Raw genomic sequence first — 11243 nt, 5'->3', positions numbered from 1 at the left:
TTTCCATTACTGAAAAGGTCAGTGCCTCCAGGTGTAAAGCACCACCACAACAGAGATGGAAAAGTCAAAAAAACATAAAAAAACAACAACAAAAACAAAAACATTTAATTGGATGAATTGTCTCTAATTGTATTTATTTACTTTTTGTTTGTTGTATGAACTTGTGATGCTTCTTACATTTGCCAAAAAGTCTATACACAGTGTTAGTCTTAATATGAGTGTGTGTGTGTGTGTGCATACCTTGGACACATGTGTAGTGTGAGATTCCATATTTTTTCCTGTTAGTCACTGTGTGTGTACATGCTGTATTTCTGTGTGTGTGCAAGTGTGTGCACCTACTATGTATGTGGGCTGTTCCCTCCACTACCCTGAGCGGTGGCTAGGGGGTGCACTATGGACATGGTGTGTGTATGGGCAAGAGAGAGAGAGAGAGAGAGAGAGAGAGAGAGAGAGAGAGAGAGAGAGAAGCGGGAGAGAGAGTGAGAGAGTGAGAGTGAGTGTGTCTCAGTAATGTATTCCTGCCTGTGGCTGGGCTGGTCACATGGGGAGAGCAGCCTGTTTAAAACAGCCTCGGCTTGCTCACTCAGAGCAGTGCGCGACGCAGAGATAGACGCACACGTTCTCTCTCTCCCTCTCTCTTTCATGCACACACACACACACATGCTCATGCACGCAGACGGCAACTGTCCTCCATCGGACTGACACAACACACACGCCGGGATAGACACACTCCCCTTGCTACAGTGGAGAAGAAGATAAGAAGTGACATATCAGGAAAAAAAAGAAATACACAAAAAGAGGAGGTTCACAGTGAGTAGCCCATTGATTTTTTAAATATATTTTTTAAAAATTTTGATTTTTGGACTTTGCTCTTCTTTACCGCTGCCTGACCAGGACCTGACAGGGACTGAGAGAGGGAAAGAGAGTTGGATGTAAGGGATTGTGACAGAAAAGAAGGAGGGATAGCCAAAAGCAAAAGAAAGGTGACAGAAGAGAGTGGAGATGTGATGCTAATGCAACACTGGGATACCTCTCCATCAATCTGTCCCTCTGTCTGTGGGATCTAATGCTGTTAATTAGCCGCGTGCGCTTGGAATGAGAGGAATGCCATTGCGTGGAGCTGGAGTGGGGTTTGCTTTGGACTCTTGTGCTTTCCTGTGTGTATGTGTGTGTGTCTGTCCATGTCCTCACTGTCTTTTTTTTGTGTTTTGTATGCTGGCTGCATTGTGGTGGTCAGCCGTGCTGATGTTGAGCGGACTCCCTGAGACGCACGCTGCTCCGGCTGTGATTAATAAAAACCTATTGATATGCAGATGGAGGGGATAGACCCGTCAAAGCACTCTGTTCCAGTGATATGAGTGATGTGTGTGTGTGTGTGTGTGTCTGTGTGTGTGTGTGTCTGTTTGGGGGGAGGGCAGTCTCGCTACCTCTTCTCCTCCTTATCTTCTCTGTCCAAGTATCTGCCTGTCCCTCTCTCTCTGTCCTGCTGCCTTGCTTCTCACTTCCCTCCCTGCTCATTTTTGCTGCCGCCGCTGATCTCTTCCTCTGACATGCTCTCCCACTTCTCATTATCCCCTCTTGTCTCTGTCTTTCCATTAACTTTTCTCCTTGTCTGCAGCTCTTTCAATTTTTGTACGTCTCCTAAGCTCTACATGCTCTTTTTTCATCCAACTCATCGCTCTCTATAACCCCCCCCACACACACACTGGTACATGCTAGTATACATAGTAGATTGCTCAGTTGCATAGAAAGAGAGAGGATCGCAGAGTTGGGAAGAGGGAAGGAGGGGAGGGAAGGGGAGAAGAAAGGGAGAGGAATGAAGGAGAAAGTGGAAGGAGGGGAGGATAAGTGAGGGGGGGTATTGAAAAGGCTGACACTGGCTTGGACAATTAGCCCGGGGAGTCTGTCCTGGGGTGCTATTCTGAGAGGGGCTTTGGCCCCTGGGCCCTGGGCGCTGGGTCACGGGATGCCTTGACCCCTCCAGTCGACAGCTAGGCATGGGAGCCATTATCACAGCCTGATTGATTAGCACTGAGCGGAAATCCCTTTTCTCTTCACTCCTTGGGAGAAAAAGACGGGAGCTTTTTGTCCTTTTGCTGCTGCTGGTTTAATATCTGCCTGCCTGAATGTGCAAAGCTCTGGCTCTTTTTTTTTTTTTTTTTTACTGTTGTCAGTTATGGAGTTCTGGTCTCCATATATCTTCTCTCTGGGCTTGTCTTTTTTCTCTTATTTTTTTCCTCCTGGACAATGTGTGTGTGTTTGAGCGAGTACAATATTTATTTAACAGCAAGACAGTCAAGTTGCCTTGTGAGAAAGTTGCTGCAAAGATTTGTTGGGGGACTTCCAATATTCAGACATCTGATCTGACTGTGTTTTCATGTTTATTCTTTCACTCGTCAATTTCTGAGCTTCTGTGAGTTGTGCACCTGCAGAGGTTGTTAGTAATGCATTTTAGAGACTACCTGGAGGGGTTGTGGGGGGAGGGTGGGTGAAGGCAAGGGAGAGAACATAGCAATAAAAAAGAGATGTGAAGGAAAATGTGGTAAAAGACAAGAATAGTGGGGGAACATATGCTGTGGGACAGCTTGGGAAATTGAGCTTCTCTCTTCAGTCTGTGTGTTTCTCTTTTATTGTGTCTCCATCTCCATCTCATTTCTGTGTTTTGATCTTCCCGGTCCCATCTCTTGCTACTTTTGCTCTCCCTCAACAATCCTCCCCCTCCTCAGACTGGGAGTTTAGCAGGGTGTTTAGCCCAGCTCAGGGCTGATCAAAGCAGTGTGTGTCAGACTGGGCTTAGCCCAGGCACTCCTAATGGAGCAGCGTTTTCATGCCTAGTTGGTGGTGGAACGGGAGGGAGAGACTGGGGGGCGGGGGGATGGCTCTTGTGCAAGTAGAAAGACTGACAGAAAGTTCACAGGAGAGAAAGACAGCTCGACAGACAGGCAGGCAGACGGTAGAAAGGGGGTACAAATAAGAACGACATAGGCAAGCAGATGAGGGCAGACTCACAGAGGGAGAGAGACAGTAATGATTGATAAGCTAAACAGGCAAAAGGTGAGGAGTAAACAAGAAATACAGGCAATAAAAGACAAACAAGAGCAAAGAGAGCAGATGTCAAAAACACACTTAGAGGCACATAGACAGACAATAAGATGGACAGTGAACAAAGAGATAGGCAGTGAATGTCTCTCTCTTGTCTTTTTCTTGTGGAGGGACCTTGTACCAATAGGGCACACAGTTTAGGCCCAGGATAGCTCCCACACATGGTTTGGTTTTAGGTTGGAAGCAACACCAGACGGGAAGAGGCCTGAGTGTGCGTGTGTGTGTGTGTGTGTGTGTGTGAGACAGAGATAACGAGAGAAAAAAGAGAGAACTCAGTGTGTGTGTGTGTGTATCTGTGTGCATCTGTGTGCATGGTAAGCATCTGTGTGCCCGTCTGTGTACGCCTGTATGCCAAGCACCAGACAGACATGCATGTAAACTGTATATTGATTTTTAACAGACTATAAAAAGTTGTCTAGACTCTTTGGACATTGATCCTGAAATTGGAAGTTTTACTCTCTCTTATTTCGATATTTTTGGTAAAGGAAGGGAATGGAATTTCTTAGTAGAGGAGGAAAAAAGTTACTGTTTTAACCTTGAGAAACAAAAGGTCCTTAAATTGAAGAGTGGTACTTACATCTTATTAAGGGGTCTGTTATGACTGAGAGAAAGACAGTTGTGGCATTTTAAAGTGGTAAAATTGATTGAGAGGTGATGTCAGGGTTGATTAAATGTCTAAAAGTGTGTTTCTGTGAAGTTTAAACTAAAACTGTGCTTTATATACTTAAGAACCTCTTTTCTTTTCTCCCCTGTCATTCTTTTTCTCCTGTTTCTTCCTTTACTTTTCTTCCATCCTTTCAGTTCCTTCACTGATTTCTCTGCCTCCTCTCTTTCTTTCATCACCCTTCCAACTTGTTTCCCCCTTTATCCCCCAATACAGTATATCTTATCCAATCCATTTACCTCTCCTTTTCTTTCCCTCCCTTGTTCATCCTCCTTCTCTATTGCAACCTATCCCACCATTCTTTTTCCCTTCATCCTTTTTTCATTCTCCTACTCTTATGGGCCGTTCACACATATGGATTCATTCATTCATTGCAGCCCTGTGCCCCCCACTGAGCTTGAGACACTCAAAAAGCACCCAGCTTCACTGCTGGGAGATTCTCAGCTTCTTGGAAATGGGGGAATCACGCGCAGTAAAGGTCCGGCCGAACCGGGAGTCGATCTGGGGACCAGCTGCTTAGGGCACATGAGCCCATGTGGTACACGCCCCAACCATTTGGCTATGGGGGCACCCCCTCAATGACATGTCTTTAATGAGCTCGTGGAGCATAACAAATCTGAACGGCATGTGGAAACTAATTGCTGGTATTGTTGGTATAAGGATGCATCAGAAAACAACAGTCCAGTTTAAGCAGAATATGTAAATCACATGCTCAACTTAACACAAACCCAGAGCTACAGGTTCACGAGAGGCCAGATGCTGCCTACTACTTTGTATCCATATGTGTGAACGCACCGTTACTCCCTTAGGTCCACTCTCTTACCTCTTCCACACGCCTTTTTTTCCTCCTTGCCTCTCCTCTCCCATCCCCACCTCGCAATGCTGGTGTTTATGCTTCAGACAGAAGAAAGGTAAGGTAAAACTAGGATAATATTTCCCCTAACATACTTACTGCCTGGGTAAACATCCTCCGACAGATGTCCGAGTGCGGGCCTGATCAGAGCAGGGCAGGGGTGGGGGGCGGCGGCAAATCTCACTGCTGTAACGTACACAAAGGCTACAAATTGGAAGCCGGTGTGGAGAGAGGGTTGGAGTGAGAGGTATGGAGACACGAGGAGAGAGAGAATCGAAGACATGGACAAGGAAAGAGTTTCTGGATTGAGGAGGTTCAGGGTCTTAGGGTTTTTTTTAAAGCAATGCAGAAAACATTCAGGTAAAGTTAGCAGGGTTTTAGCTGGCACTGAGCATCACATTCACTTGTTGGAATGGCTTACATCACTTTACATAATTCATGCTAGGAACATCTGGCTGTTGTATGGTAAATGTGCTCTCTGCAAGCAGGTGTCTGCACTTGGTGCACTTGTTTCTTAGGAACCTCTTTTACACGTGACTCTATCATAATCACCTTCTCAACCAACAAAAAGTGATTACATCTTAAATGAGGCTTTGAATTTTTGATATTTGTAGCTAGTAACTTGTAAAAGTGAAAAGCTACATCTGATTAGACTTAAAAAGGAATTTTAAAGGATTTGGGATTGATAAAAGTGGTCAAGACAGAGAGAAAAAGTGAGAGGGAGAATGTCTAGAGTAGTAAGGAAGGGAGGAAATAAATTTGGTAAGGTATGGTATTGCTGTGTGAACATTCAACAGAGACATTACATGCATCTGTGAAAAAAATGTGGGCAAGAGCTTTGTACTCAACAAGCCTCCAAAAGGCAGCAGAGACATAAGAAAACCAGTGCTTCTCTCCGGCAACGTACCGCTCCCACGCTTTCTGCGTCTACCCTCTCTCTCGCTCTTTAGTTAGATATGCCACTTGCTGTGTGCTTTTATCTAAATGTACCTAAGGGTGTGAAAACATGACAAGATTTTGTTAAGATTTGGCCCCAATTAAGCAGCTTCACATGCATTTCAGAGATCCACATTTTACAACTGTTTCCTCTCTGCACCCCGAGCTGGAAGATCTGGCTCCGAGGGGGACTTGGTGTGTAATTATTGTGGTAATCCAAAAGAACTCTTGTGCTTTCTTTGTACATTTTTAATACATCGAGGACATGCAGATATTAAGCAACCCTCTAATGCTGTAACTCATAACATGCCCCATAACTATGGATCAGGACCTTTTAAATTATGGAAAGTTGTGAAAGTCTTAGCTGTCTGTTGTTGTGACTCTCTCTGCTTGGTTGTGAGGGGATATTTTTCTAAACTTGTATATTTGTGCTCTCTTTTTGTTCTATTTGTGTATTTGCCTGTTTGTGCGCCTGTGAGTCAGGGTCTGTCAGTCTGCCTTTTCATCTGTCAACTTATGCGTGAGCTAGCGGGTCAGCGTGTGTGTCAGTGTGTGTATATGTGCTTGGCTCTGCTGTATTTTCATCCTTAGACAGCTCTCCATTCAGCCCCCATAGCATTCTTGCAGCCCAGGCAATAGAAGAGTTGGACTCCTCTAACTTTCTGATCAAAGCAAATGATGGATGAAAGGATGGAAATGGAGAAAACCGCCTATGAATATGCATCATTCCCCTGCCCTGCCCCCAACACTCAAACTAGCCCTTACCCCTCTACACACATGCACACACACACAAAAGCTGCCTCTTCCAGTAGGGGGCAAACCTCTTTTAAAGTGTATTTCCCCCACAGCTAATGGCCATCTGAAGGCAATTCACATTCTGTCAACATACCACCAGGCCAACATTCTACCTGACTTTAATGCATGTATGCTAGGAACACATACTCATGCATTCTAACAAATGAAGTGCTTGCATTCAGTATATAGAAATAATTTCCTCTGACACATGCACACTCCATATTTAAGTGCATCTTGAGAATAAGCAGAGCAGAGTAAATGTGCCTCCAGGCTACAGCACAATATAGTACAGTATGTATGCAGTGCAGGAATACATGATGAAACTTGTGAGAGAATCATTAGCCATTTCTCAGAGCAGTAGATTTGGGATGCGGATTTCTCTATCCATCCATTTGTCTATCCGTTTGTCTGTATTGTGAGTTTGTCAGAATTGCTGTGTTTTTAGTTTGATTTGGCAGGTGAAAGACATATTGCCTTGGTCTTTTACATTTTTAAAATAGTGATATACTCACCATCAGCTGACTGACCAGCAGAATGGAAAGAATGGGGAAACCTCACACTATTTTCAACTTGGGAACATTCACACTTCTCTATTCCAAGACAGTTACCCCTCGGTGCTTATTTGTGGTCACACCAGATAAATGGAAATTACGCCTATATCAGCATGTTTTATCATCTTACATTGTTGTAGTGGGTTGTCGACACTTCATACAAACAGTGTGTAGCACCTTTTAAATTGGGTAAATCAATTGCATTAGTGTTAATATTGGATTTTATTTAGATGTATGTTCCAGCTGTGGTAGCATTTCACTTATTTTGCGACGCATGTGTTGTAATGCTTTTCATCGAATAGCTGTCAGAAATTACCAATATCTCTGACCCTTCGCCATTTGACTGCATTTACGATCTTGAATGCAGCATTAGCCTGCCTAAAGTCTGTACTGTCATCATTTATTCCTGCGATCACCAGGTCCTTTGAAGAAATGCGTGGCTGTGCTGCTGCAAAGAGGAGACATCTATAGTTTGATGTATATATTAATCACTTAAATTACATCACAGTGATATGCTTTGATTGTTGAGGTGCTATTTTTTTGAAACTATGCACCACTTTTGTTCAAACAACAATGGCTCTTTATGGTTTTTAGATAATTTCCCTTACAGTTTTTTTCTATGTATTTTTTCTTGTATTTTCTGTTAATGAGGTTATTTAGGTTACACTGTTCATCTCTGTTCATCTATGGGATCTGCTGCTGGTTATGCTCTTTTTCCATTTATTACAAACTGATAAGAAATTCATCACTGCCTGTGTAGACCTGGGCCATTATGGCACAATAGTACCCAAATGTTTCAAAGGGAACTGGTGTTAATATGGGCAACAAAAAGAGGAGGGAAAAACTGTATTATGAGATGTGATATCCTCATTGGAAAAATTACCAGTTACATGCTGTGAAATGTTGCCAGTTTTATGTATTCTAACAGAAGATGGCAAATGAGGAGTGAAGAGGTGCGTGGCTGTCGGGGGAGAGTTACATCATGTTCGAGTAAAGCTGGTAACCAAAGAAGTGAGACATGGATAGGTCAGGTGTCACTAACAGCAGACAAGTCTGTGGTCACTTCTTGAGTGCGAGGAGAGACGGGGAGGTCAAGAGAAGTGACAGGAACAGTTGTGTCTAACAACATGAAGGAATGCGCTCACCTGAGGCAGAATAGGGGAATGCTAGAGTCACTGAAGGCCTTACAGGATAGGGGAGAGGCTGTGACTTCTTGAGGGAGGGATTAAAAGAGACAAGAGGACTGTAAAGATGACTCGAGAGGTTAGGACGAGGATAACAACAAAAGCGATTGTAGTCGGAGAATAGGAGCAAGAAAAGTAGAAGAACACAGGAGATTCAATTATGGAGCAGTTTTACTGAAGGATACCATCGGCATGATTGGGACTAGAGGGAAGGTGGCAGACAACAGTAGGCAATGAGAGGAGTGGATAGACATGGCAGAGGCTAACAGCAAATGTGATTGTGGTCAAACATAGGAGAGGAAGACTAGAAGCAATGGGAGAGGGTGTGGAGGTGAGGGAAGGAGATTAGAGGTTAGGAAAGACTATCAACCGACATGACTGTGATCGGTGTGGAGAAAGAGAAAGAGACGACCGGAGAAAAGTGTGGGATGAAGAAAAAAAGAAAAACGGTGAGCACATGGGAGCCTAACACTATTATAGCCACTTGTGTGATTGAGGTCAGAGAAGAGGGAGAGGTGCAAAGGTTAGAGAAAATGAGAGGGGACATGTTGATACAGGTTGGGAGTCAAGGCCATGCTTTAAGTTGAGACGTGACAGTGGTAACTGCACACAGGGCAAATGGAAGGAGAAGTGGGAAATTAAATGCTTGGTGAGGATTCCAGGAGAGAGAATACAGGAGGATGGACATGAACATGGAACAGGTGAAATTGCAGGTTTGCAGCTGTAAGCAGTACTATGCAACAGCTTTGCAAATGACACATTATCTTCTCAGGACACAAGTGTGTAAAATTCAGTTGTTGTTACAACTGAAACATTACCAAAATAAAAGTAAATTGGGTTTTTGCATTTTCCCCCACAGCTATTTTTCAGTTGCTGTATATCAAATTCAGGTTTGCTCTCATAGTGCATCCGCAGGGGGATGCTGAAACATTGCCATCCTCATTTATTTTCATGTTTACTTTTTTGGTTTTGTTTTGTTTTACTCAAATTTAGACCTGATGTCACCACCTTTGTGTGTAGAAAATGTTCACATCTCTGGGATCATGCCACATTATTAATAATGCACTATGTTAAAAAAGCATTAATTTTCCATCAATTGGAAAATCAACATTAGGGCTCCCGCTTTATGATAATGATATGCAGATATCTTCATCCTTGTTTGGGAATCTTTCATATATGTTTATCTATCTGGGCTAAGAAATACATATAGGCAGTTGAAAGGCTTAGGACTCTGCCTCTGGTGCTGCTGACTGTAGGTGTGTGTTTGTGTGTGTGCAGCCTTATGCCCATCCAATGTCTCTGTCCACTTAAGTGCGAGAAGCTGCTGTCTGTACACGTGTGTTATTGCTTACGTCCATCTCTTCCGATATCTGTCCATAGATTGGCTTGTTGGTGTGCATATAAACTTGCCTTTATGCACAAGTGTGTATGAGTGAGTGCCTCTCTCCGAGCTGGGGGCTTTTAATCTATTAAAGCCTGATCCTTAAACACTAATCAATGCACCCTTTTATATTTCCATTACAGTGCAGAGGGAAAGGGATAAATAAAGCATGACAGTGGAGCTCAGTAGTGGCCACATAACACTAAAAGTTACCCATGGTTGTTCAAATACACACAGAGAGCCTCTGTGGTGGTAGATTCTTTTCCATCTTCATTATTTTGATACTCAAATTTATTTTAAGGTAGTTTTGTAATTTGTTGCATTTGAATTTTGGGCATTAGTGATATGTAGCTGCTGTGCTAGTGAACTTCCTGTTCACTATAATCAACTTGACTGAGTCCCATTTTGCCAGATTATTTAAAACAGTTAATTTGGAGATTTGGAGTGAGACTGAGCAGACTGAAATGTTGATTAAAAATCCCTTATTGCAAAGGAAAAATAAGTGGGTCTCTAACATCAGAAACACAGGGAATAATTTTACCATTCACTACTTTGTCTTCCAGACAACTTTGGCTACCTCAGGGGTTTGTTTAAAACCTGCATGATTGTTGCACTGATCATGTTCCTTCTCCCATCTGACATGTCGTTTCCCAGCTCTGGGCAATTAGTTTTGTGAGTGCAATGCTATCATACCCAGCAGAAAGAAATGCCAATTCTACAGAAATGAAATCCGAGATTTAATAAACCAGAATTATAGTTCAGCACTCAAAAGAAATTCCTATTTCACTCAGCCAGCTAGTAAACAGAATAATGAGCTTCTGTTTTAATTAAAAAAAAGAAAAAAAAGAAAAGACCTCATTCTTTGAGCTTCTGATAAAGAAGGAAGGAGACCAAGTGCTGTTTAAAATGTGAGTTCTGCAAGTGGGACCATCTCCTCTGTGTCTTTACAATTAGAAATTATGATGAATGTGTATACTTGACACCTCCCTTTCACATTTGGACAGATTATTGCCTTTGCTTGCATGAGAATCTGTGCTTTTTGTGCAGCATGCTCTATTAACAAACTCATGTCATTGGCCTCCCACCCCTCTTTTTTCTTCTTTAAATGTAGTGCTCCTTGCTCATAGTATTGCATCATATAGTCCCTTTAGACCATGTTTAACTGGTGATATATGCTCTGTAGCATTCAGCTGTCGGGAGACAACACTTTCAAGCTATGCAGCTGACAATGTGTGCTCCCGTTTTAGGGATGATTTACAGCAAATGACTGCAGTGCAACAGGAAGCCAGAGTTGTCCCCCCACCCCTCCATTTAAACCCACTAAACTGACAGTATTTGCCTCTTCTCAGCGCACGCTTTATTAGCTATGTCTGCTTGTGTACATGTCCCTCAACCCCAATTAATTTAGTATACTTAAGTGGCAGATTTGCATTAGACCGCGCTAGCCTTTGGAGTATACTTTATTAGTGTTGTCTGGGTAACCTGCACCAACACCCTTCCCCTATCCCTTCACCCCCTGCCACCCCACCCATCCCCTCAGTTTCAGCTTGCACACGCACACATTTATTTCAGTGCACTTAGCCAACAGTATTTTCTCTGCAGGAGTGTACGTGTGTGTGTTTTTCCGCTCCACTGTGGTAGTTTATTAGCGATGTCTCCTTTGATAGTTAGTGTGCACGCTTGATTATGGCTGAAAGGGAGTGGGCCGGGCGCTGGGCCGGAGAGGAAGTCTGCCTAATGATATTAACAACATCCTTTATTGGGTAGCTAGTGCAGG

General features: G+C 43.2%; 1 protein-coding gene across 3 annotated transcripts in view; it reads left to right on the top strand.

Annotated features, from left to right (window-relative positions):
- Positions 1 to 524: 524 nt before the first annotated feature.
- cntfr (ciliary neurotrophic factor receptor) overlaps positions 525 to 11243 on the top strand; it is a 207802-nt gene continuing 197083 nt past the window's right edge. The window contains exon 1 of one of the 3 annotated variants that reach the window (XM_051072824.1): positions 525 to 810. The gene's annotated coding sequence lies outside the window, so the exon portion shown is untranslated. The remainder of the gene's footprint in view (positions 811 to 11243) is intronic. The other 2 variants (XM_051072823.1, XM_018671773.2) reach the window with 2 other exon arrangements.

Source organism: Lates calcarifer, linkage group LG9, assembly GCF_001640805.2.
Source record: "Lates calcarifer isolate ASB-BC8 linkage group LG9, TLL_Latcal_v3, whole genome shotgun sequence".
In the NCBI taxonomy this organism is placed as follows: Eukaryota; Metazoa; Chordata; class Actinopteri; family Centropomidae; genus Lates; species Lates calcarifer.
This window is presented reverse-complemented; position numbering and strand designations above follow the sequence as displayed.